Here is a 26,817-nt window from a genome sequence, read left to right on the forward strand (position 1 = left end):
GGCTTCACGTAGCTGCCTGGTTGCTTGCTTCTAAAACCGCTTGGGACCAGTATTTTGCTTGGAAAAAATATCCCTTTGATGCAGGCTTTAAATAACGGCTGCTCTCTGCTCCACAAACAGGCACAAAAGTCTCGCTTAAGCCCAGCCGCTGCTGTTCCCGACAGCTGGGAGCGAGAGCTGGGCGAGACAAAATGAAGCTGACCTTTTTCTCCTCAAAGTCAATATATTTCACAGAAGCGTATGGGCTTGGATGGAGTTCCAGAGGTTCTGTTTGATATGTTAGAAGTGGAAAATGAGGGAAGTTCTATAGGAAGGAGAGCAGCATCCCAGTGGCCTCGCAGGGGAAGAGGCGAGGTTTAAGTGCGTGTTCTGCATGACGCAGAGCAGAAGCATGACTCCAACACGCCTTAGGTGAGTGTTGCTGTCCTACTGTTAGGCTGTATCCTCTCTTTCTTCTCCCCCCCCCTCTTTTTTGGCATCTTTTTAAAGTCTCTTTCTCATCCCACCGAGGGGGGAAAAATAATCTTTGAAAACTATTACAAAACGAAACGGATCTTTCTGGTTTAGTTGCTAGATGTATTTGTGCGCGAACAAATTTCATCTTGGAAACTAGAGTAATTTGCAAACTTGATGAGCTTTTTATTATGGTTGTTTTTCTGTACCTAAAAAAAAGATGTCTTGCTGTGAAAACTTCCCTGTAACATGCAGGTGAAAATTTAGCTTGTAGCTTGTTTCCTTACTGGAAAGGATATGATTGTTCCAAAATATAGGAAATGTAAATGTTTTCCTATTAATTATAGGAGAGCAAAATTTCATCCATGTGGGCCCTACAACATTAAGTGTCAAGTGTAGGCTTTAAGCTTCTTGTACACTCAAATATCAGATCTGAAAGCCATTAGGCATATGAACAAGAAGAAAACGGAGACAGAAGGCAAAAAATGCTGAAGGGAAAATCCTACTGAACGCCCACAAAGCATTCTCAGGCTCACAGAAATGACCTGCTCCATTTCTGTTACGCAGAAGTGTTAAAAGGAGAGCAGGCGACCCCTCTCCCCCAAATCATTCATCTGTTATGTCTGCAATGTATTTAGACTGAATCCTTTCCCAGATGCTGTGGATCTGTCGGTTCCAGGGGAAATTAATGGGATTTTACCATTTGCTTTGAGGAAGAGAGGACTGGACTTTCTCCTGCTATCTTTGGCAGGAAGGAGCGAGGAGCTTTCCTGTCTGCTTACTTTAAATATTGCGTCTTTTTAAGCGTTTTTGCCAGATAGCCTAATTTGTGTTACTGCAATACACCGTGTTGGAAAATTACAGAGGTTAATGTACAGCACTGTGATACACAACCATAATGGTAGACTCTAATGTTTTTTAAATGGTAAACCAAAGGCATTCGTAATACGAGTTGCAGTGAATTCCCTGCAGTTCTCGACAGAGATTAGTTTAGCATTGCTTTTAATATTTTATGCACTGAAGTTGTTTGCAGAGACTAAAAGCTTCACTCACTTTGCACACCCGTGCTTTGTTCTTTCCTTGTACAAAGCACAACAGAAGCACTCTCTTGCTGATGAATTGCGTGGCAGGAAGTTTTATTAAATTCCAGTTATACCGCCTTGGAAAGATTTTTCTAGTAATCGGTGAAAACAATGTCAGATTTATGGTGTCATAACGGGGCCAGGTAGTTAGAAATCTAACCTTTTGTAATATCACTAGTTGCATATTAATATTTTTAAATATCTAAACCACATAAGAATGACCTAGGAGGTTTTGACTTTAAATGTTACTGTAGAGATTTGACTGTACATAATCCCATTAAAATAGAAAAGTACAAGATAAAACGATCCATTTGCAATTATAATTATGCATATCGAGATTGACCATTCCTTAAAAAATTGGAAGTGCAAGGTGGAGAAGGGCATTTGAGCAATCGCTCTTTTGTTGAAAGCATTGATGGAAGAATAAAAAAATTGAGGGGGATCGATTTGTCAGTAATGTGCACAAAAAAGTATGGGAAGCATTTCTTTGGAAGGTGAGGGGAAGGTAACTCTCTCACCGTCATGGTTAGCTTTCCTTAGAGAGCCACCACAAAAATACATGATCAAACACAGAACACTGTTCTATGAACAGTAGTTCTATGAACTACTTCATCTGCTCTTGACATTTGATAAATAAAGTGTATTAGTTGATCAGCTTAGTATCGGAGAGTCAGCACAGCCTTATGCGTGCTCAACAGAGGAGGTGAGTTTTGTTCTCGCTCTGTCGGTGGTGTGCTGTTTGACCTTGAGCAACTATTTTTTGTCTCTGTGCCTTTCTTTCTGCTAATGCTTGATTGCCTTGTCTTCTTGGAGGATGTGCTCTTCGGGAGAGAGATTTCTTTGCATTGTGTTCTGTGAACAATGAAGGCTGAGCCTAGCCGAAGCCTCTAGGGGCATCTCTAACACGAATTATAATTGTTAGCTTTAATCACTTTCATCAAAAGAGCTTGGTAATGGAGGATGTCAATGTGCGGGATTTGGAGAGATCTGTAGGGTGCATGTTAATTAAGTCACCGTAGGTGAAAGTTGCTGATTTGGTTTCACAGGGCTGATGCAGAGACGCAGAGGCCCAGGAGTGATGCTGTGCTGCTCCATATGGGTTTTCATCTCCAAAAGCGTGACACCGGGTGCTCACTCCTCTACTCGAACAGAGTCAGAAATGAGGTGCTTGGTATGTTTTAGCAAACAAGGCTTTTTCGCAAGCCTCCTGCTGGTTGCCCAAACCTTTGCGTGGCTTTTTTTTTTTTTTTGTGGGTCCCTGTGCTGTGAGCATTAACGACTGAAGTCGGGCCGTTTGGCTTTTTGCAGTGAAGACAGCTGCTCGAGGCTGAGCCATCCCATCTTGATGGATTCTCTTCCCAGCCTTTGCTGTTGCTGAACAGAAAGTGTTTATCGTTGCTCTCCCTAATAGCAGCTTCTGTTTTGGCATGGAGGTGCAGCAGCATGCTGGTTTGCAGATTAATTGCCCTTCTTCTGGCATCTAGTGATGCAGAGCAGTATGCCCTTGTCCTATTTGAGTGGATACATTTCTTACTTACCATAGCAGAGGATTTAGAAATATTTAGCCCTATGAACGCCAGCAGTCATGTTAGTAAGAATGGGCTTTGTGGAAAGATCTATGTTATCCATTTAGCAGTAATCTCTGCAGGTAGAGCTTCAGGGGAATGTGGAATGGAGCAAGGGAGAGAAGGTGATTTCCCTTCTCCATTAGCATCTCAAGTGAAATCACTTGCCAGATTGTCCCAGCAGAGTGCAACTGGGGAAGAACTGGGTAAGAAATGGCAAAAGCTCTCTGAGAAGTCCTGTAGGCTTTAGAGGGGAGCAGGTTAGTCGCGTGGTGTGGAAAGCAGTAAAAGAAAATAAAAGCAAGCTTCCCTTGCATATGGGGCAGGCTCTGTACTGCTGCATTAACAGGAGTCAGAGGTAAAGCAACGTCTCTTTCTTTAGTGTGTTTGTTCTGTCTTTTAGGGCTAACACCAAATCCCTATAGTTTCTGCAGTGCGCCCACTGCCAGCGAGCACTGAATCTCTAGCAAATATTTTGCAAGATCGTTGCCGTGCAGGGATCCCGGTATTGTTCCCTTCTTATTTTAATAAGAACAAGAATTCCCCAAACTACATTTGAAATCTGCATAGAAATAGCATATGGCAGAGGCCAACTCAAGGTTATACGTTTGGCATTTGGGGAGGGAAGGCAAGAAAGTACACTCACATTATGATAAAATAAAGGTGAGCTGGGAGGAGAGCATGTGCTGAATCCTAAAATGACACAGAAGAGCCGTAAACCACTGTATGTTGTGCTATCTCCAGCCTTTTACGCTCCACGCAGAAGTGAAATCTGGGGTATCATAAATGAAACAAAGACCTTGTTTTAATTTAATTTAAAAAGCCATTGCAAATTAATGGGGTAACAAACATTTACTTCTTCAGACTAGGCAAACCACCATTTCTCTGCTCCATACTGCTGCCATCAAATCAGAGTTATTCTCCAAAAGCTTCCTGGAACCAGGTGGAGGTTTTGCTATAAAACATAAGCAGAGTAGTCTAAACAAACGGCATTTTTCCTAGAAATAAAGTATATGGATGCCCTCATGAGGTGTTGCCTGGTCTGCTCTGCACTCGTAAAAGTGTTGTTTTCCTACTGAAACTGTATATATTTGACCAAAATTGAAGGCTGAAAATAGCTAACATCTGGAGACTTTTTCATTTGTACAGTGAGAAATAATAACTGGTCTTACCCTGCGTTTGCCTGTAAATTTTTTTCGATGGTCCAAAACCTGTTTATTGCTTACAGAGGCAATTTTGCTGACAGGCAACCTGGAATAGGTCTCTTTTTCTTCCAGAGCATCCATACTTGCCTATTATAGAGAAATCACTCAAAAAGCAGCATGCATGCTGGACTCTCAAGCCTTGTTTTAAGTTTTAATTTACTTGTCTGACTTCCAGCGTTACTGAATGCAAGCGATTGCTCCTTTAGTACATAAATAAGATGAATTATGTGTTGGCGACCAATGCCTCAGCCTCCTCCTTTTCATACTCTCAGGGGAGTACCTGCCGAGGAGTGCGTAGAGCTGGGGTTAAACTTTCCTTTTTTTTGGCGTGAAAGATTAAAGTAGGGCCGTTCTGGATCAGCTGAGCTGTGAAACCAGAGCCCTAGGACCACTTATTTGGACCGCAAAGTTTTTACGGTATCGGATGGTCCAGGGTGTGGGACCATGGGGCAAAGCTCTGCGGCAGTCCCTGTTGGGAAAGGCTTAGGGACCTGCCACTGCAGCTGGAGGAACTGGCCCCAGTTTAACACTGGTTCCTATTTTAATCAGGCTTTATACTTTTTCATTTAAATGCACTTCTTCCAAATGAAATGACCTGTGTGCTCCCCTACAAGTTGCGGAAAACGAGCTGGGCTTGGAGTTGATGTTGGAAGCAGAATTCAGGCAGGAGGACTCATTGCTATTTCCATTGTGTGGGTTTTTTATTTTATTTTCTAATTGTTTAATTGGAGCGGGATGGGGTCCAGGGTTCCTCTGCCATCCAGCTTGACTCTGACAAAACTGATTCCCACCGAAGTTTCATCTGTAGCAATCCCAACTGTGAAGAGCAATTTTTCATGTGTAATTAATCCTAATAAAACCAACATTTCCAGGAGGCTGACCTGGATCCATGCATTTCATGCTTTTGTCAATTAATGTTACATTTAGCCCTAAACTAACACTGTAGTTAGAAGAAAATCCTGGAGATGTAAGGGGATGGAGGAAATTTAAGATGTAACTGCTGAGGAACAGGAATTAACATCCTTACAATCGTAATGTGTTTTACATCCTTTTCAAACTAGGTATTTCTTCATTATTCTGGTGCAGCAACCTGTAAAAAAAATCTCTGGTAAAACCTCTAGTATAACAATAGTTTATCCAGGTCACACTGGAGTCTGTTATGGTGAAGAGATACTCAGGTACCTGCACGTGAGTTCAATAACTACTTGTATCTCTAAGTTTTTTTTTATAATTTGCAGTTATAGCTTCCACTCACTTTTCATCCAGCCATTGCTGGTTATGTGCTAGTACTTCTTCCCATACAGAGTTGTGCTTTATAGAGATTAAAAATTCTTACAGGCTTTTAAAAATCAGATCTGTTGACCAAAACCAGTTGTTCATCGCTGTATCCTCTGGTGCATGTATAGCAGAAGGTTCACGGGTGCCTAATAAGTCCTCGGAGGCAAGTATAAATGGTTTTTAATTTTTTTCTTTTTCTCTTTGTTTCCAGAAATGCTGAATTCGGTACTCTGCAAAAAATAGTGTGTGGATTTTTAGCACCTGAAGAACAAGAAAAGGTAATTACCGGACCATACAGTCTAGCCTCATTTGTTAGCTGTGCTAAAATATTTAACTGCTCGTCCTGTTCGTGTTGCGTGAGCCTACAGCACCATCTCTGCATATGGGTTTTGTGTATTTTCAGTTATGCAGGCACTGTTTTGTTTTCTTGAGAATGTTCCTTTATGGGAAGGGGGCAGGGGAACTAAAGCAGTAGAGCATGAGAACGCTGAAGCAAAATGGTAGAGAATAGCACTCTGTGAACCTTTTCAGTGCATGTAGAAGTGAAAAAGGTAAAAGAAGGGGGGGGAAAATAATCAAGGATTGTATGTGCTAACACAAAAGGTTGTGGGCTTCCCTATATTTGCAAGACCACCTAGCACAGCCTTGCAGCATGGTGGGCAAGTACTGAAGAAGGCTCAGTGTTCATCAGTGTTACAGCAGCCTCCTCGTGTTTCGGTGACCAAGTAACTTGTGGGGTGGTGCACCCTGCTCCGGAGGTCGTGAGCTCCTCTGCTGCCTGGGAGCCTGCCTCTTGCAATTGAGTCTCTTGATCCTCTTGGGTTGTGACATTTTGCTTGGGCAACGCAGCTCGACAGGGCTATGGCTCGGTTGCTGGTGTTAAACAAAATGCTGTTCATCAAACTTTCATGAGCCGCTTTGCCGGGGGCTGCGTCTTGAAAGCCTAGGCTTCGGAAAGCAGCAAGGAAAGCTGTGCTGCTCCGTACCATTGCCGTCTCCTGTATTTTCTTCCACCTTCTTTCCAAGGCTGAGAGGCGAGCACCCTTGCGGGGCCTTGTGTGGTTTTGCACTTTGCTCCTTTCTGGAGACAAGTGATGTAGAAGTTGGGCAAGGAGGGCATGGCCATGTTGAAGAGTGGTGGTTCTGCTTCAGCTGGTGCAATCTTCCAGCTGTATGGTGACACAGAAGAGGGATCAGGCCCACACGTCTGCCTTAGACCTTGTGTATGGCTTCATTATTACAGTGGGTAACCTAGTGAAATCTACATGAGCCTTTCAGTTAGTGAGCCTTGCAGCTAGTGAGCCTTCCAGTTAGGTTTTTTCTAATCATTAATATAAAAACTTCAAAGTGAGATGTATGTAGATGCCACAGTATGGAGAGCAAAAGGCAAAACATAATGTGAAGGCCTGTACATTTGAGTATATCAAAGCAAGCATAGTGAGATTTGAAAACACAGATGCAAAGAGATACAGATAGGAGATGTTGCAAGGGTCAGGAAAGCTTCTGTGTGGACACGTAACTTGTTCTTATGAGACGCTTCATTTCATCGCTTGGATTTGAAAAATGCATGTGAGTGACATCTTGTGTTCAGTACATCTGCAGTGCCATACTGCCGATAATTAGCACGTGGATTTTAGAGGCGGTATGTAAGCCAAGATGACAAACGCAAACAAATCGTGGGGGGGACCAATGCTGCCTTCTTCATGCATCAGCATTACAATTTGCTGGAAGCCCATCTTCCCACCCTCCAAATGGAAGTGCCATCTCAGTTCTCAGAAGGATGTTGAAACACACTGAAGTGGCTTAAATTTGCAACTTGCTTTGATTCTTTTGAATTTTTTCATGGTGGAATCTGCATGCATCAATTTAATGCAAAAATATGACAGGAGAGGAAAAATAGCAGGTAGAGGGAGAAGCCCTACGAGCAAATAAACACTTGATGAATTAAGTTTTTAGAGAACCACGGTTTCCTGTAGTTTGGGCTCACAGTGTTTTGAATTAGCTTCCATGTGCTAATGATGGGATTTGTTTTGTTGGATGCTTCCATTTAGGATTTACGGTGTCATTTAAAACTCTGTAAAGCTTTATGTTGTCATTGTCTGCCGATTTCTCTGCCCCGGGACTGTCATTTTTGGGCACTTAACGTACAGGAGATGTAGCATAGCTTTACTGGGGACTCAAACAATTCATTGCTTTGAGTATAAGTCTCTTTATCCATGTCAAAAAGAAAGATTGAAAAATCAGATTTCTTTAATTAATTTCCTAAGGGGAATAATGGAAAGGTGGTTTATACCTTTCTCCCCCTCAGTATCCTGCAGATTACAGTAAGACGCGATATGTTGGCAAAGAGAAAGACTGTGCTGCACTGTTGGGTTTCACTGGTATTTCACTACTGTTTTATAAGAAAGTGAAATATTAGTCTAAGTTATCTATGCAATTTAAAATTAGCTCAACAAATCCAATCATTTGTGTTTCTTCATGCTTTTGGTACAGTTGTAAAGAGATTTAAAAAAAAATAAATCAGTATTTCTTTTTGCAAGTAAGAAACTAAAAATACCCCCAGATTCATCACAGCTAAGTGCTTTCCAAGGACTTATAATGAAAGTACCCGTGCTTTAATGCAATGTGGCTCAAACAGGGGAATTATTCCCACTTGGTTTCTTAAAAGCTATAGATATTGTTTAAAAGTTTAAGAATAAGCGATATTGTAAGTAGATAAGGTTATGTATGTAGCAAAGAAACGGCCACTCACGTTGTTATATTCTATATAACGTTTATACACGTTTTAGTGTGTCATTTTTATCAGCTTTGCCTGTTCCCTGAGGTCAGGTGGTTGTACACAATTCTTTTTCAGCCCGTGAAAGGGATCCCACGGAGTCATTTCATTCTGTTGACTGTAAGAGCAGGACAATCGGGAGCTCCGTAATTCCCGCAGACTTCGGCAGCGCCCTTTCCTTCGGTACTGCGTGGCACTAGGTTGCAGTGGCTGGGCTAGGGACGTATCGGACGTATTTCATTGTATTGGAAAGGTGCTGGCTGCTCCACACATGTGCCGTCCCCTCTTACGGGGGTGTGTGTGACCTTGATGGGGATGTTCACCCCCCATGAAATGGGGCGTTTTTGCAGGGGGAGTGGATTTCATGCTGTGCTGCTGTTAGCATCGGTGAGCTCCAGAAATTGAGACTGTGCTTTTATTCCCTGCGTGGCCAAGCTAAAGTAAGAGATCCCAAGGCTCAAGGGCATGAGAAGCACTCGCTTCTTTTGTTCTTGATGCCTTTTTTCTTTTTTTTTTTTTTTTTTTTCTTTTTAACCGACTGGCCATGACATTAAGATTTCTAATTAATTTAGAAACCACAGGCAGTTGAAGAGAGTGAGCAATGTAATAACTGGGCCATGGGGCAGAGTAAAAGCACATCAATTATTCAGGCAGTCGCTGCTGCTTATTCCCTTCCCGGAGCTGGGCTGGCTGTCAGTGTGTGTCAGCGATGCCGCTAATGCCCTTCAGAATTTACATGCATAAACAGTGGCCTTTTAAAATCTGCACGAGGATAACTTCAGCATTTCCAATGATAGCTGCCAGCAGTGCGCTCCGTCTGGCGAGCGCCGGGGGCTCCGACCGGTATTTCGGATGCCTAGTTCAAAACCAGGATCTTGGCAGGCGCGTCCACCGGAAGCCTCTGCCGAGGAGAAGTTGTTCCTCAAAGAGGTTGAGGGGCAGTCCGAGCCATGGGAAGAAAGAAACAGTCCTCCTTTAAAATGCAGATGGTGTCTGGGAGTGTTCTCTCTGGGCTAGTGAAGACCATCATCTCTTACAATGCATCATCACCTCCTGCTGTTTCCATGATGTCCCTCAAGCATGCGGTGCGAGGATGCCACAGGTGCCACTGGGGCTGGACCCGCTGCAGTTACTCTACAGAGATGAGGGGCAGGAAGCATCCTCCTCCTCCTCCTCCTCCTCGCTGCTGTGGCTGTTTCACATCCTGCGCTTTGGCTTAGCAATTGGAAAGTTTGAAAACAAGGAAGCTTTTCTCACTGCAAAGAATTAGATTCGTGGGACTGCGGCAATTGTCTTACATGGGTGCACCGCAGTCTCACGTTAGGGATGCCACAGCAAGCAACACTGATTTCTGTATTGAAACAGCAAGGGGACTGAAATTGGGGAACCTGTTGGATTTTTCTGCCATGGACTACAAGCGGAGCACGAAGCCTTATTTTCCTGGCTGGTTGTCAGGGTTATCTCTGTTGCTGGAGGCAGCCACCTTGGTTTTTAAAAAGTGAACTAATTTGTGAAGGTGACGAAATAAAATGAGCCTCGCTAGTTATGTGTTGTGCCTGCAAAATGACCAGCTTTGGTTCAGAAAACGCTGGCTGTAATTAATGGTGAAAGGCTTTTGTCTCTGATCTGTGTAGCCATTTATGAATCACTTCTCCCTGTGGAAACTTCTAAATCTGTCTCACTGGGGAGCCTGAGGAGGAACAGGTAACATGGATTTGCTTTAATAGCTGCGGTTGTAACTTAAACACTTGAAATGATATTAAGCATCTTTCTCCATTAGCATTTCATGTTGATCCTGATGATATACCAGCCGAGGCTAAGACAGGATCAGCGTTTATTAAATGGAAGAAACTAAACTCTGTAGACAAACGCTTTGGCTAAATAGGGCCTTCATTGCACTGAGAACAAGAATGCAATTAGCGGAAATGTTTGTTTACAAAATCTAATTCCTAGGGAGTACCTTCTCGGATTGCCGCTTACATCTCTCGGGCTGGTTTTGTTGCCAAGCCTTGCAGATTGACGGGTTTTGCAAAGCTGGGTGGTAGCACACTTACAACGGATGGGTCAAACTTTGCGTGGTAAAGCTGAGCCCAGCTGAAGAGCAGGGGCTGTGCTGCAGACGTGCCAGGCTTTATTTGTGCGTTCCCCCCATCTATTTTACAGTTAGGTGCAGTTATTAATAATTATTGGATGTCCCAGATATTAAACCATGCAGGCTGAAGAGAAGCTGGGAACGGTGCAGCACTGAGTGTTGTTATTGCTATCCTCCTGTCCCCAACCTGGAGCCTAAACCAGGGAAATCACAAATGGGTTCTAGCTGGGTGAGGTCATCAGCATGAAGAGCCTTGTCCTCCTGGTTGGCTGAGAAAGGTGGACGCCCTTGGAAGGTGATTTTTGCCCATCCACGATGAGAGTTGTGCTCTGGAAAGGCTGCTTCTCCTCAGGCTACAGAAGGAGCCAACAGGAAATATAACTGCTACAATCCAGGTATTAGGGTTGGGGATTTTTTTTCCAGGTTGGTTTTTTTTTGGGGTGTGTGGGATTTTGGAGTTGTTCTTTTTTTTTTTTTTTTTTTTTTTTTTTTTTTTTAAATTAAGGCCAATAACATGGTTGAGAGGTTATATTTAGGTGAAGCAGGAGACAGGAAAAAACTATTGTAGGGAAATGTAAACATGGCTTGTGGGAGCCAGATGAGAAAACTGATCTTGACAAGAAGAAAACGGCTCATGCCGCTTTTAATATCGGCTGTGCATGAAGAGCGGGGGCTTGGGCTTCATTCTGTGCTTTCGCGCAGGTGATGAAGTGCCGGCGGTGGTGTTCGATTTTGTTGCTGCGTAGGGTTTGTGGAGTGTGAAGGATCAGGCGGTTCGAGCGTGTGTTGATACCAACAAAATAGCACGTATTAATTTTAAGGTGCGTAATAAAACATTGCTTTGCATGCGAGGATATGGCGCAGCAGTATTTATTAGCTCATTTTCTTCTTACTCTGTGCAGTGGCACTACTTTTTTTGCCGTTATTTCCTGTGGCTTCCTTGCAAATGAATAGGGTGTCTGGACTTATCCATCAGGTGACATTGGGCAAGAAAGCATTTCCTGGACATATTTGCCTCGTGTGTCTGGTGGCAAACATTAAACAGTTACCAGAATAATACAATTTCCTCCCCACTTGCTGAATACAGGATAGTAATGGAATAGGCAGTATAATCCGTTTGGCGATGGCTTATAGTCATGTTAAATGACGGGGAACGGACTAATGAAGACCATCCCATTGATGGATAAGGGTTACAATTTACCAGCCCCGCAGTAATTGAAATAAAACAAAGCTGCTTTTGCCTAATCTATGGAGTGGTAGGCGATGCGCAGGTATGTCCATGTGTGTTGTATTGAGTAGGGCTGCAAAGCGAGGGGGTGAGCTCCAGACCACTGTGGGAGGCTGGGATGGGATGGGGCCTCTGCAGAGGCTCCTTATCTGGTTGCAAGAGGTAAAGTCTCAACGTCTTTCAGCTGTCTAAGCTGTGACTTTTTAACAAGCTCGTTGCAGTGTTGTGGGTCTTGCTGCCTCCTCCTGTGCAAATGATGCTCCCTGACCGCGCTTCTCCTCCTTCAGGCAGCGAAAGGGGAATTGCGGGAGTTGATGCAGAGGCTTGCTCCTTGAGAGGGGCTGCACAGGGCGTCCCTAGGGATTCGATGCTAATATAGCATTTAAAACACTGTGTCAGCACTGGAAATGACAAATGCTTTCCTTAATTTGTGAGAAGCATGCCTGATATTATGAGCTTATATGTGCCTGAGAGTCTAGTTTCAAGACAGTACACGGGCCTGTCTCCTATGAAAGCTAATTGCACTATTAGGAGAAGATCTTGCTAACTTAAATAAGACACATTTATTTGTGTCTTAAGAGGATTTTTTTTTCTGAGGTGAAAGAAATCCTGAACGGTGCCAAATTTTATTGGAATCATGTTGTTCTTCCCTGTCCCTTCCTCTCTCCCCGTGTCAAACCTGTTCTGGAAATTGAAAATATTTCATAAGATCGAGGCACACCAATGCAACTGAAGGCAGGCAGCATTTAACTGAGCTGTAGGGAATTCATCGTGCAGATGGCTTGAGGCTGACTTTTCATCCTGTGGGATAGTCAGTAGGAAACAGCATTGCCGACAGGGCTGTATACATTAAAAGTATAGAAAAAACAGGGGAACGGAAAACGCTTTTGCCAAGGTATCTCCCTTTGACCCTGCTCTGCCGTGACTTTAGCAGCCACCCCAGGTGCTATCAAGACTTTGGGGCAGATCAGGGGATTTATTGCTTGGTTCTGCCTTGGGATGGAGGAGAGGACCTGGGGCCAGGGTGACTGCACCTTCCCCAGCACCCCCCTCCTCTTGGCATCCCACGATGCAGATCACCTTCGTCTCCTCTGCACTTCCACAGATAGTTCCACTGCTATTAGGAGCTGGGCCTTGAGGTTTTGTACCAGCGTGATTTGAATTAAGTCTACTTTAGACAAAAGTTTTAAGAGCTCTCTCTCCTCCCTCCCATGCAAAATAAATTGGAGAGTTTAAATGCACTGTGTCTGGCTTGGAGGCATTTCCCTGTGGTTTATTGCTTTGCTTTTATTGATGGGCTCTGTTTGCTCTCACACAAACTGATTAATTTGAACTCGATGATTTGTTTCGCAGAAGTTGTTTGCTTAGGGATGAAGGCCGAATTAAGGAGTTTTTATGGGGTGGAAACTTTAGTTCCAACGGACTTCTTCAGATCTTGGTTCTGCTCCCTGCAAAGTTTGTAGAGACTCAGATAAAGTGGCCCTTGGCCCTGGGAAGATGCAACGTGCCAAGTGGCTGTAGGGAGAGCAGGAGGATACGTTAAATTACAGACAGCTTTTGAAAATTTCAGAATGTCCTGCCGAAGCAAAACGATGGATCTTTTGAAAAATGTAAGATGATCTGATTCTGCTTCTTAATTTCCAAAAATAAGAACAAAATTGGAACAATCATTCCAATTATATTAAAATGCAAAGGTATGCTAAGTACAGCATTAGATATGTATTTTTTCACTATAAATACACCCCCAAGGAATCCTTCTATTTTTAAGATGAACTTGGTATTATGATAATGTAAAAGAAGTCTATAATTTATAATTCCAGTTGGAGGTGAAGAAATTTAACATGTCAGCTTCTCTATTCACAACCCCAGCAGTCAAGACTAACAGGCTGTTCCTTCACCTTCGCTGTCAATCATTTAGAAAGACCAATTATGGATTCATTTAAAAAATACATGTATCAAAAGAAAAAATGCAGCAGAAGAAGGTTGAACACACTAATATTAAAAAAAAAAAAAAAAAAAACAGGTCTGTAAGGGTACATTAAGGCCTACACTGTATAAGCTTCACAGCCAAAACTCTCCAACTATTACTCTGGTGTTTCTGGAGGTGCCATATGTGCTAAGTTCAGAAGTGGTTCTCCACTGTTTGTGTATTGGAAAAGAGCTGGTGACAGCTGACAGTAATTTCTTGTACCATTTAGAAACATTGACTGCCTGGCAGTTTGTTTTTAAAAAAAAAATAGGGAGGAGGTGAAAGATAAAGTCCTATATTGGCATTTGGGTCTTGGTTGTGCAGAACCGTTCAAGGATGCTGAAAAAAAGGCACATTCTGGATGGGTTGAGATTGCTATTGATTTTAAGAATTAGTTTTTGGAGTTTTGAGCCTTAAGATCTCCAGTGCAGCACTTCTTTAGCACTGAATTTAGAGGCGACTGTTTCCTTTTAAGATGTAGGATATAATTGCGTTGACCTCTGTTCCACTAGTACTAAATATTCAACGTGCTCCAAAAAAAATCCACAGAACTGGAACTGGAAAATCAGATTCCTTATTGAGATGCATAAATATAGTCACAGGTCTAGTAATCTTGTTTTAAAGAAGCAGCATTCCTTTGGGGTAAGTTTATTATGACAAAATATACACGACCAAACTTAAATATAGTTAACCTAATATGATCAGACTGATTTGGAGCAGAGGTAGGTCAACACTAAGTGCTTTTGAAAATCTCATCCCAGCTCTCTAGAGATTAAGGCTACGAGTGCAGAGCGTCAGCCTAAGTCATGCTGAAGAGGCAGAAGGGATGCTTCTCAATGGAGAGAGGCTTTAGTTGGAAAGCAGGAGCATGAAACAGAGCGGAGGGGTAAGAAAGATCTGCAACCAGATGGGGAAATATCCAGCTTTGCCCAAGGCATGAGGCTTGGAAGTTAACCAGCTTGGTTGCATCCGTGATTCTCTGCCACCAGCAGTGTGTGTATTTGGGCAGACCCCTTGTTTTTGGGTGCATAGGAGCATCTTCTCCTCTCACATTTTAAGCAGTACTGCTGCACCAAGGGAGCACAGATGAAAACCTTGAGGTTGCCAGCCTGTCGTGGTTTAGCTCCAGCCGGCAACAAAGAACTACAAGGTCGTTGCTCACCCCCTCCACCCCTGGCTGGGATGAGAGGAGAATCAGAGGAAAAAGGCAAAACTCGTGGTCTGAGATAAAGGCAGTTTAACAGAAAAGCAAAGGAAAGAGGAAAACAACAGCAATAATAGTGATAAGGGAATGTACAAAACACGATTGATGTACCACCACTCACCGACTGGACCCAGGAAGCCCCCAACCCGCTCCCAAGCGGCAATTCCTGCCCTTCTCCCCATCACTCATCATCCCTGCCTTCCCCTGTCCTGCTCCCTAGATATCTACTGGACATGGCCTCACATGGTATCGAATGCCCCTTTGGCTAGTCTGGATCAGCTGCCCCTTCCCCTCAGGTTTTACCTTCTCTAAAAAAACAGGTTGTTGCAAAGGCAGTGTCCTTGGGATTTGTAACGCTTGCTGGCATCTTGAGCATGGGAACTCGTTTTTGGTGTACCATACTCATTTTAATACCTGAAAAGTACAGTCCTATTTTAGGCATTTGAGTGAGTAGACTCTTGCTGTTGCACGTGGGAAGAGGCTTGAGGGCTTTCCTCCTGTATCTCTGTGAATAGCACACGTGACTGATTTAGTTGAGGAGTTGAAAACATGAGGTCTAGCGAGGCCGTGGAAAGAGTATCGACACCCTTTGCATGCATGGCTTCCAATTGAAATAACCGGAGCTGTGTTTTTTTGAAGCGTGACCGAGTTTGGCTCCCAGATCATGTGGATGTGGTCAGAGATTTGGCTGGATCCAAGCCATGCAGCATCGGTCCCTTTGCTCATCAATGAGGTGACTTGTTCTAATGCCTCACCCTCAGAAGACCTTGCTCCTCACTAAGCTTCGTGCCCTGCACATCCAGCTGATGGAGGTGCGTCTCCCATCAGTCGTGGTGTCCCAGCATGGGGTGCCTGCAGTTTGCTGATGCCCTGCCTCCTCTCAGCACCAGCTGTATTATTGCAAGCCCCCAGAGGAAGGCATTCTTCCCGGTCTCTATAATATTTAAGAGTCGCTTTGTCCCCCCCTTATAACTCTTGCAGTTTATTTAAGTGACAGACTGGTTCACCGATGAAACTTTCTCTTGGACCACGTGCTTGCAATTTTAAGAGCAATTCCTGCTATTAAAAAAAAGTAAATAAATAAATCTAGCATGAGCAGTAAGTTTAGCCCTTAAACTACAGCAGCACGGTGCCTTTTGGAAAAACACACAGCTGCTTTACTTATAACGTGTGCTTGAGTTAAACCTCCTGGGTTGCTTTCCGTGATCAACGGTTTTATACAGGAACACACACAACTCAGTAAGTCGATCTAAACCTATTGAGGCTTATCCTTTGAGACTGACTTTTGCACATCCATATTATATAGAGCCTGCAAAGGACTGGAAAGACATTTTGTTGGCATCTGTGTATCCCTGGGCTGGGCCTGGCACCTATATATAAGAAAAATCCCTGCAAACACTTAAGGCAGAGGATAGGAAAGGAGCAGTGCATTGAGTAAACAGATGGGATGGGCCGACGTTAAAAGCAGGATGGTTATGGTAAGTGTAATGTGCAGAAGTCACAGTACATCAGCTTGCTAATCAGTGCTGAATGATTTGTAGACATCTCAGCAGAGGTGAGTTTTAAGGAGGTTTGAAGGAGAACGGTGTCACGGCTCTGCAGATTTGTACTTTTCACCTGCAGAAAGAGGGACTCTGGGAGAAGCAGGAAGGTTACTACTCCAGTGCTGCTTTTCTGTGTATTTTTATATGTTCTTCTTTTTCTATCTTCTTTTTCTTATGTATTTTTTCTTTCTTTGGTTTTGTTCTTTTTTTCTTCACGTTCTCTATAGAATCTCTCTAATGAGACAGGGTGATCGCGGGCCCAGATGCCACACTGCAAATGCCAGTTTTTAAACCAGCTGAGAATCTGGCCTGATATTTAGCAGTTGGTTAGTACTTTCATCTTCAAAGTACTGCGCAAACATTAATTAATTCTGCTGGGGAGCGCACAAGAAAGTGCTGCTGGAATAGTTATGCAGACTGCAAAGCTGGGAGAGATGGCAAGGACAGCGTTACTGGGCTTGGGAGGTCTGCACTTACATACATAATTCAGCAAAGGGCCCCACAACAAGTGGTTTAATGGGAGAAAAATCTCCTTTAGGTGCCTGTTTTTCCCACTGACTGCGTGCTTGGTGTTTCAAAAGGAAGAGAGTATCTCCCTGCTGCTGCTGCCCTGCTTGGGGAGATGGGTGAGCTGGGATTTCTGTGCCCACAGCCACCCCTTCAGATGGGTGAGGAGCGTCTGAGGGAACTGGGGTTGTTTAGCCTGGAGAAAAGGAGGCTGAGGGGAGACCTTATCGCTCTCTACAACTACCTGCAAGGAGGGTGTAGAGAGGTGGGTGTCTGTCCCTTTTCCCAAGTAACTAGTGGTAGGACAAGAGGAAACAGCCTCAAGTTGCACCAGGGGAGTTTTAGATTGGATATTAGGAAAAAAATTCTTCACTGAAAGGGTTGTCAAGCATTGGAACAGGCTGTCCAGGGAGTGGTTGAGTATTTAAATACCCTGGAGGTATTTAAAAGACGTGTAGATGTGGCATTTAGGGTCATGGTTTAGTGGTAACTTGGCAGTGCTAGGTTAATGGTTGGATCTCTAACCCCATCCTCCTCAACTAAGGGAAAGCCTTCCTCTCTCCAGACTTCTTCTCTTACCTCCAGGGCCTGGGGTTCCTGAGGGCTGGCCTTAGCAGTAAAGACAGAAGCAAGCGGCATTCTTTGCATCCTCCTTCAGCAGGGCGCCTACCTCATTCAGCAGCGGGCCCACATTTTCCCTAGTCGTCTTTTTGATGCTGATGTACTTGAGGAAGCCCTTCTTATTGTCCTTGACATCCCTTGCCAGATTTAATTCCAAGTGGGCCTTAGCCTTCCTCGTTGCATCCCTGCATACTCTGACAACGTTCCTATACTCCTCCCAAGTGGAATAGTCTTCCCTTTCCCAAATTCTGTAAACTGCCTTCTTCCATCTGAGTTTTTCCAGAAGCTCCTTGCTCATCCATGCAGGTTTCCTGCCTCCTTTGCCTGATTTCTTACTCCTAGGAATGCACTGATCTTGAGCTTAGAGGAAGTGGTGCTTGAATATTAACCAGCTCTCTTGCACCCCCTACCTTCTAGATCCATGGGATTCCTCCAGGTAGGTCTTTCAAGAGGCCAGAGTTAGGTCTCCTGAAGGTCTAGGGTTGTAATTCAAGTTTTTGTCCTGCTCTTCCCACGCAGGATCTTGAACTCCGCCATCTCATGGTCACTGCAGCCAAGGCTGCCCCTAGTCTTCACATCCCTGACCAGTCCTTGTTTGTCAGCACAAGGTCCAGCAGTGCACCTCTCCTCATTGGTTTCTCCACCACATGTGTCAAAAAGTTATCATCAGTGCTCTGCAGGAACCTCTGGGGCTGTGCATACCTGCCTGTGTTGCCTTTCCAGCAAATATCAGGGTGGTTGAAGTCCCCCGTGAGAACCAGGGCCTGTGATTGTGGGGCTCTTTCCAGGAGTTTGTAGAAGGCCTCATTGACTTCCTCTTCCTGATCCAGTGGCCTGTAGTAAACACCTGCAACGGTGTCTCCCATATTAGCCTGCCCCTTAATTCTTACCCATAAGCTCTTGACTCATTCTTCATCCACCTCTAGGCAGAGCTCTCACATAGAGAGCAACTCCACCACCACTCCCTGCTGACCTGTCTTTCCTAAAAAGTACATAGCCATCCATGACAACATTGCAGTCATGTGAGCTATCCCACCATGTCTAGTAATCGCAAGGAGATCATGGCCCTGCAGCTGCATACAGATCTCTAGTTCTTCTTGCTTATTCCCCATGGTATGTGCATCGGTGTAGAGTCATTTCAGAGAGGTAATCAAGCATGCAGGTTTCCCTGGTGGTGCTATCCACCATAGCCATACCACACCCTTGAAGTGGTTGGCCTTCTGGTTCTCCTCTTGGGAACCAGCTAAGGAACATTTGTTGCCACTCTGGTTGGCCTGGCTTATTCCACAATTGGATGTGATGGCATGAGCATTGCCATTTTGGACCTCACCCCCTGAGTCCTTCAGTTTAAAGCCCGCCTCACCAAAATGTATAAATTGCCTGCGGCATGTGCAGATTTGGAGATGCACAGTGCTCCGCTCTGCACTTACACCTCTTTGCATATGCAAAACCATTTTGCCCATGCAGACGTTGGCTTTGGCAGGAGTGAAAAAGCACAGCGGGGCTGCAAAAAGGACAGTGAGAACGCTTTTCATCTGCTCTTAAGGACAGTGTCAGCAGCCTTTGGCGTGGGCTGCGGTAACCTATGCTGGAGAGGAGGAGGAGAGCTCATGGGTTCCCTGCCGCTGGCTCTGCACAGGCAGGACAGCGGCAGCTACGCAGCAGCAGCATTTCAAGCTGGCATGATCGCTGATGTCTTCCAGCTGCACGCCTAACTCCATCTGGTGCGAGGTGATCTATGCCGCCCGTGTTTTGAGACTTGCCTGGACCACCGCTTTTGAGTGAAGATGCAACTCTGCAGTGTTTTAACACTGAATCCACTCAACCAGTCATTATATTATTAAGAGGAGCTTTTAAATGATCACACCTACTGCCGCAGACTTATTAGCCGCGAACCACGCGAGCCTTATGTGACTTGACTAATGCTGTATCAATCAATTCCTGGTTGAAATAGGCATCTAGGGGAGAGGAGGTATGCAATTTGTTGGTATTATGAGGGGGAGTTGGAGTGGTAGCACTGATGGGGCCAAAAGGGAAGGCAGAGGGGTGCTTGATGCCAGAAAATAACACGTCTGCACAGAGATTTTGATGGGTGGATGTTTGTCGGGGATTGGATGTGAATCTGTGCTTTGTTCTGAAAGCTGGAGGTGAGACGTGTCTTCATATTGAGCGGAAACAGGTCTTTGAACAAAAGACAGATTCAGGTTGACAGGATGGGAGCTGGGTTTTGGCTTGACTCTGCTGACCTTGTTCAGATGAGGAGGAGGGGGAAAGCTTTAAACTTCTCGCACAACTCATTTAATAGCACTTAAGGAAATGGCGATTTTTAGAAGCTGTCCAAGTGCACTTAGAAAAAAATATATTTCTCTTAGCTTTTTCAAAATAGGTAGAGAAAATGTTCCTGACTGCAGGTTTGTGTTCATTGAGATCCACAAGTACCTACTGATAGTTCTTCGAATTTATTTTTCAAGTTGGTGAGTTAAGGAGCCGAGGAAAGAGAGATCATGGCTGAGGCAGTTATTTTTCCAGCGAGCATGGTCTTTGCATTTAAGATAGTAAAATTATATCTAGAGCTGCACAGTTTTAATTTCCCCCTCTTCCCAAGACTTCAGTAGACTAACGTGCTCAGAAATATTTCTTTTTAATCTCAAGATACTATGCCTAGGTTTGCATGAAAGGCAAGCCTGGATCTCTTGAGGCTCGCAAGCTGTAATCAGAGATGTTTATCTGAAATGTTAGGGTTCCATCCTATCTTACCATCTCGGGAGTGAAAAAATAAACTTAATGAACCTAGATCAGACAGATTTGTGATGAAGTCCCAAAGAAGAGAGAGGATTTGCAAGTAGCTGTGATTTTGCTGTGTGATTTTAATTTTATGGGCCCCTGTTGTTCAACGTTTTCTTCTGAGTAACTAAGAGTTGCATTAAATATTAAACAAACGGTGTGATGATTCATAAAGAGGGTCATGAGCTCCATATGTGAATTAGAAATTTAATCTCCAGCTGGTTTCACTATAATCCATGTCATATGTCCGGGATCAGAGAACTCCAGTGTCTTCGAATAATTAGTTAGTGATCAAAACAGAAAAAAAAATATTCCATTGAAACAATTTTCTCTTAGAAAAGGCTGTTTCTTCAAAACAAAATTGCTTGTTAAAGCTCATCAATTGTAATGGCATTTTCTTTTGAGTGAAAGTAAGACAAAAATAATTCGGAAAATGTCAGAATGATTACTACTTTTTTTTAGTGTAAAATGACTTTCATTTAAAGTTTATTTAAAGTAACTCTTACTGTGTTTTAATAGGAAAGTGAGGCTTTTTCTTTTCATAGAATGTAACTTATTTTAATTAACCTAAAATGACTTTCTTTCTAGAATGTTGTTTCATCAAAAAGGAAAACTTGATTAGCTTTTTTCTGGTATCTATATATAATTTTAATACTAGTTCAGGTTGGGGGGGGGGGAAAAAGCTCCAAGTCTTTTCTTTGGATTAGGAAATTAATTTTTTCCCTACTTCCCCCTGGAGCCCTGGAAAAATACCTGTCAGCCATTAATCTCTGAGACAAATATGCTGAGGTTTTTCCCAGCCTTGCAGAGATTGCATCCTCCTTAGCATGACAATTATAAGGCGATGCTGGAGGATACCACGTGAGTTAAAAACTTGCCCATCATTTATAGCAGCTGCTCACAACACAAAACACACATATACGCAAAAAAACCTGTCCTGTGCTCATCTGCGGAGTTTCCCAAGATGTTTTCTAATGCTGCAGGTGGGTTTTAGCCGGCACACAGATGCACACATGGAGTTTACATGCTGGCTCAGGTGCATCTTGACTTTGATCAATAAAAGGTTTTTGTTTGGGGCATTTGGAGACTAAGTGTTGAATCTACACTCAAGAAATACTGTGGAGCCAGTGGAAGTGCAGGTCCTGACGTGGTGGGGTAGGTTACTTCATGCATGGCTCTAATTAAGGAGCGTTGCTGTTGCATTTAGTTGGTCAGCTCATGAAGCAGGTCATGGCGTGTGCCTGAACTTAAGCAGCAGGCATATGGATGCACACAGAATTGAAGTTTTAACGTGTATAACCTCTATAGACCTCTGAAAATACAACTGTACTTGGTCTCTTATGGATGAGGGCTGTTTTTCTTGGTGTGTGGCTTGGATGGTACCACTTCGTTCAGAAAGAAGTAAGAAATGATGTTTCCTGTCCCTGTGCCAGGGTGGTAGGATCTGGGAGGTATAGGAGAGCTGGTGGGATGGGATCTGTGGGGTTAGTGGTCCAGTCAGGGCGGGACTATTGTCTTCATGAGACCAACTTGGCGGTGGCTTTGTCTAGCTGTCTCTTAAAAATCTCCAAGGATGGAGATAGCACTGTCTCTCTGATGACCTGTCCCAGGGTATTGATGCTTAAAACAAGAGAAATGTGTAGACTACAGTAAGTTTTGGGGTAGAAAAAATAAGGCCCAATTAAAAAAAAAATAAAAAATCTACATAACTGAGTTAAAAACATGCAATTAGGGAAGCATGCAAATGGTTACGCAAGCCAAAGTTTGGAATCCGATTGTAAATTAGATAGACAGCTGCAGGATATCGGTAGACATATGGCAGGAACGTAAATAGTTTGCTCGCACTTTTGTGACATCCTGGAAAGCTGTGTGTAAACTTTCTGAAGTGAAGAGAGAAAAGATGATTTCCTGGAAAAGAGAGTTTTCAAGAAGAATGATCACTAATAAATAACCTGTGTCCCTCTGGAAGGTGAAAGTTTTATTTTGGCACTCGCTTAAAAAGCAGCCTCTGATTAGACTGCATTTTCTCGTTTGGCTGACGAGCAGCAAGCAAGCTGGTCAAGGTGCTGGTTGCATTGTGTAGCTGGAGCCATCATAGATCACAGCTAGCTCTTCCATGGGATCTGGCTGCTGATTTCAGCATAACCTCCTGGCAGATGCTTTGTGTCTACCAGGATTTAGGGAATATGATAAAGGGAAGGGTAAACAGTTGAGTAATTCAAGAGGGAGTGTCAGATTCCAGAATGTAAATTCGTATGTCAGTGACCAAAACGCCTCATTCTTGCAACAAGCTGAACGCAGGACTTGCCTGCGTACCAGCTGTAGGGGTTTCTGCTACTTATAGCGACCTTTAAAATAATATTCTAGTGGAATGCAATACTGTGAGGCACTAATTTTGCCAGCCAGCAAAGCTGTCTAAATATTTGATGCTCTTTTCGTTAATAGTTGGCCATTGTATGTTTTGCTTTGCATAAGGTGATACTATAGAGGCCATAAAAATTCCCAATCTGAGGACAGCTAACGTTGGTTCTCATATTATCTAAAAAATACAGCAAGAGTAAATCTTGACTAGCATGCTTGATTTCTGGAAGGGTGTCTAGTGACTTACTACTTAAATAATTCTTGTAAAGTTTGTAGTGGGCCAAATTCTGGCCGTGTTGAGGTTAACAGTAGCTACTCTACTTTACTTTGTTGGGATCATTCATCTGCCTTAGGGATGGATTTCAGTCCCATAGCTTGTTAATTGTAATTTTAGTCAAAGGGCCAGGCTTACTTAGCAGCTTGATGTAATTTTTTTTTTTTTTTATTTAAATAAGACAATTTCTGAAGGATGCAAAGAAGCTTTTATGGAGCAGAAGCAGTGAAAGGAGAGCGAGGAAAATCAAAGAAATTCAGACATCAATAATGTTTCAAAAGTACATTTCACAAGGGAGTTTTCCTTAACTGTCCTTCAAAAGTGACATGATGGAAAATTTGGTTATTAATCAATGGTGCTATCCCTCTGTTGGGTTCAAGAACTTTTTTTTTTTTAAATGAAGATTAACATCTGGTTCAGCCTACAAAGAATTTTTAGAATTGTAAAACTTTAAGTAACCATAAATTTTACTTAAGAGTGCGTGGAGGATTAATACGTAAAGAAAAAACACTTCAAGCATTGTTTTTTAAGAGGTGAGCTTAGCCTGTGTAGTCATGGAGTTATGTCACTGGTATATCCTTACCGAATAATTGCAAACATACAGCACAAATCAGTCGCTGGAATCAGCTGACATACAAATGTATTATAGGGTGTTCTGTTACAGCAGAGCTTGAGAATTGCAAAACCAATTTTCCGTAGAAAAATTGCTTTAATACGATCTGAGTGCCGTGATTTGGTTCATTTGAAATGCTGTAAGTCAAGCTGTTTGCTGGTGTTCCTTGCAGGCCTCTGTAATTCTGCATTTATTTAGGCCCAATTTATAATAGAAATTATGCCCAGTGCTTGTAAATAAGAAATGGGAGTGTTTCTTAGGGGGGGTGCGTCTGTATAGTTAACCAGATAATTTTCCACTCGTGAAGTAGGAAGGAGTGGCTCTTATCAACGGTCATTGCTTTCCAAAAGATGAGAAGAGATCTCTGTTTTCTTCCTTATCGCAGCACGTTTCTGATTTGGTTTGCAGGAAGCAGAGGACCTTGCAGTCAGCCCATGGCCATAACGCTGCGGATGGTTTTTTTCCCTTGACTAGACTTTAGTATTTCAGTAGCCCCCAGCTGCTTTCTCAAAACACTTCTGTATTGGTGTTCCACTTTAATAAGTTATGCCCCTGTTAGTTGTGCTGGCACATTTGCCATTTTAATGGCAGGTCATTGGCATTTTAATGACTCTGCAAGCTCAGTTCTGCTCCAAATGAGTCTAGAGAACAACGTGATGGAAATCTCATCATGTCCATGTTTGAAATTATTTGCTATGGGAGACGTACCTGGTAGCATTGGGTTGTTTTCTGACTGTCGAAACCTTGGCGGATTTTGCTGCTGGACGCTGGAAGCTAAATAGGTCAGGAATGTAAGTGGATAAAACATCTTTTCTGCTTCTGGAAAGACTGGTTAATATTTTTGTTGGTGGTTTTCTCTGGGAAGGCTAGATAAAAGTTCGTATAGGTAAAAGAAGCCTGATGCTTTCTTTCAGTCCTATGAAGCCATAAGTAACTGTTATTTTCTACTGTGTGATTCTGCACTTACATGGCTAAATCAAGCACAGCGAGTGGTGAATCACGCCCCGAAAGGATGCTTAGGAACTAATTCCTAAAATACTAAAACCTATTTTTCCCCTGCTCCGGATGGATGGAGCATTCATTCTTTGCATGCCCCATGGGCTTCCCTGTAGTGAGACTTTCCCGTCTTCCCCGTCTCTTGTTTTCCATCAGCGTGGATATTTGGGTCACTATCTCCTCTCTTCTCCTCCCCCATCCCTAACTTCCTTCTCTTCAAATCTGTATCCCTCTGGAGTCCAAGGTGTGACTGACAGGCAGCTCTGTGGAAAAATGAAGTTTTTGTATGAGGTTTTGTTTCAGCAAAACCATTGCTGATTATTACTTGCCTGCTTTAAAGCCCTCTTAAATGTTTTTCTGTGCTTCAGCAAATATGTGTTGTTATATTCTTCTGTCTTTTTCTTTCTCTGTCTTTCTGGTCTGAGTCCCTTTTAGCCGTGCCAAATTGCACCGTGCCACCCCAGGGTCCTGTAGGTTCCATGTCCCATTGGGAGAATTCCCGAGCCCCAGTAAGGAAGATGCTCACCAGTGATGAGATGGTACCTCTCCGCTGGGAGGTACCCGTTTCTGCCTCAGCTCCAGCCATGTCCCATTGGGGCTGCCCTAAGGCTTGTGAGCTGAAACTGTTTTCCAGTAATGCAAAGGTAGAAAGGGAAGGGGATTTGGCTGCTGCAGAAAACGTCAACTTTGCTTTTGGGGGGTGGGAAAAATTAAAAAAAAAAGAAAGACTGCTTATAGTAAAGACCACTCAGAAGAGTTTAACATCGTCAGCTCCAAGGTTGGCTCATGCTGTCCTGAGCTAGGTGGTCTTCCCCAAGTACTGTGTGGCCTTTCCCCCCCCCCAGCTGAGCTCCAGGCTTGACTGCTTTCCGCGAGATGCTTTACAGCTGTGTGACTTCCATGCTGGTAGGTGAGCAAAGAGATGTTTTCTCAAGCGAGCATGGGCTAGAGGAGAAAATGGAGCATTTCAACAACGTGAGAAGCACTGTAGTGGACAAACTGTTTTCCAAGATAGTTTTGACTTCTTTTCAATCTCTTTGAAATAATCCCTTTAGGTTTCCTGGTGGGAATTTTGTTTTTGTTTAATACTTTTTCCTCTTGGAGTTTTGATGAAATGTCAAAATTCATGGAGCTTTTCCAGCTAGCTCAGATTTTGGCCTTCTGGAAAGACCAGAGAAGACATAAAAACAAAGTCCGAGGGCCTGTCTTGCCTTTTTGCAGGCTGGAGGCATAATTTCTAGCTAGAAGATTAAGGATGTAAAACTTTTTACAAGAGCTTAGCATTCAGAAGCTCCTGTTATTCTCACTATTTGTGGCACATTTTGAAAACTGGAGAAGCTGAGAACTGTTAAAAATTTATCCCTGAATTATTCTACCTATTTTAAAAGCCTGGACTTACTTTCTTGAATATTATACTAGCCTGCTGAGAGAGAGAGAAAAAAAAAAAAAATTAGAAAATATCTCCCCCCCGCCCCAATATATAACTCTCTGGAGTGCCAGCTCCTGCTGGCTCGTTGTCTTGATTAACTTACTTTCTGGGTTGGTATAACTGAAGTTTGCATATAAATTACATGTTTACTAATGTACATATTTCTTTTCCATTGTTTTGCATTGACAGAGACTTCACCCTCTGGGCATGCCGTGTTTCACTCTCTCGCGTATCGAGGAAAGCTCTAAAGTCTTTCCCATATTTATTCTCCATTTTAAAATGAAAATGTTACACACCGAAGTTGAGCAGCGCAGCGTTCTTTAATGCAATACGCAGTTTGCGCTCAGATCACTTGCTCCTGTGTATAATTTATACATGAATCATGAATTATGTTTGGATTCTCAGGAAGCAAAAATAAATTGGGTAGAGCCACATCCAATTATGTAATGAATTCCTCACGGTAAAATTTACGGCAGGGATGTTGCACTTTTATCAGTGGAGCACTGATAAAAGATTTCCAAAAGATTTGTTGCAGTATCTCCCGATAAAAATAAACCTCTGTCCATTTTAAGCATAGAAGAGCCATTTTGATTCAAACAATAAAATATTTAAACGTGCATAGGATTGTTTTTCATTGTAGCTTAAGTACCGGTGCGTAGATCAAGGAGGAGAAGAAATACTTGATACAGTCTCACTGAACAAAAGCTCTTTCCCAACATGTTGTAAAGAACCTGCAATATAACTCTTTTCTATGGCTCTAAAAACACTTTCTAGGCTGCATCTAACAGATAATATTTTGAGGAGCTATTTCCTGACCCTGGATTTGACTTCACTGC

General features: G+C 43.2%; 1 protein-coding gene across 23 annotated transcripts in view; it reads left to right on the forward strand.

Moving 5' to 3' along the window:
- ADGRL3 (adhesion G protein-coupled receptor L3) overlaps nt 1-26,817 on the forward strand; it is a 524,984-nt gene that overhangs the window by 85,731 nt on the left and 412,436 nt on the right. For all 23 annotated transcript variants that reach the window (XM_063335276.1, XM_063335273.1, XM_063335277.1 and 20 more), the window contains exon 2: nt 5,795-5,861. The gene's annotated coding sequence lies outside the window, so the exon portion shown is untranslated. The remainder of the gene's footprint in view (nt 1-5,794; nt 5,862-26,817) is intronic.

This window comes from Chroicocephalus ridibundus, chromosome 5 (genome assembly GCF_963924245.1).
Source record: "Chroicocephalus ridibundus chromosome 5, bChrRid1.1, whole genome shotgun sequence".
NCBI classification, from domain to species: Eukaryota; Metazoa; Chordata; class Aves; order Charadriiformes; family Laridae; genus Chroicocephalus; species Chroicocephalus ridibundus.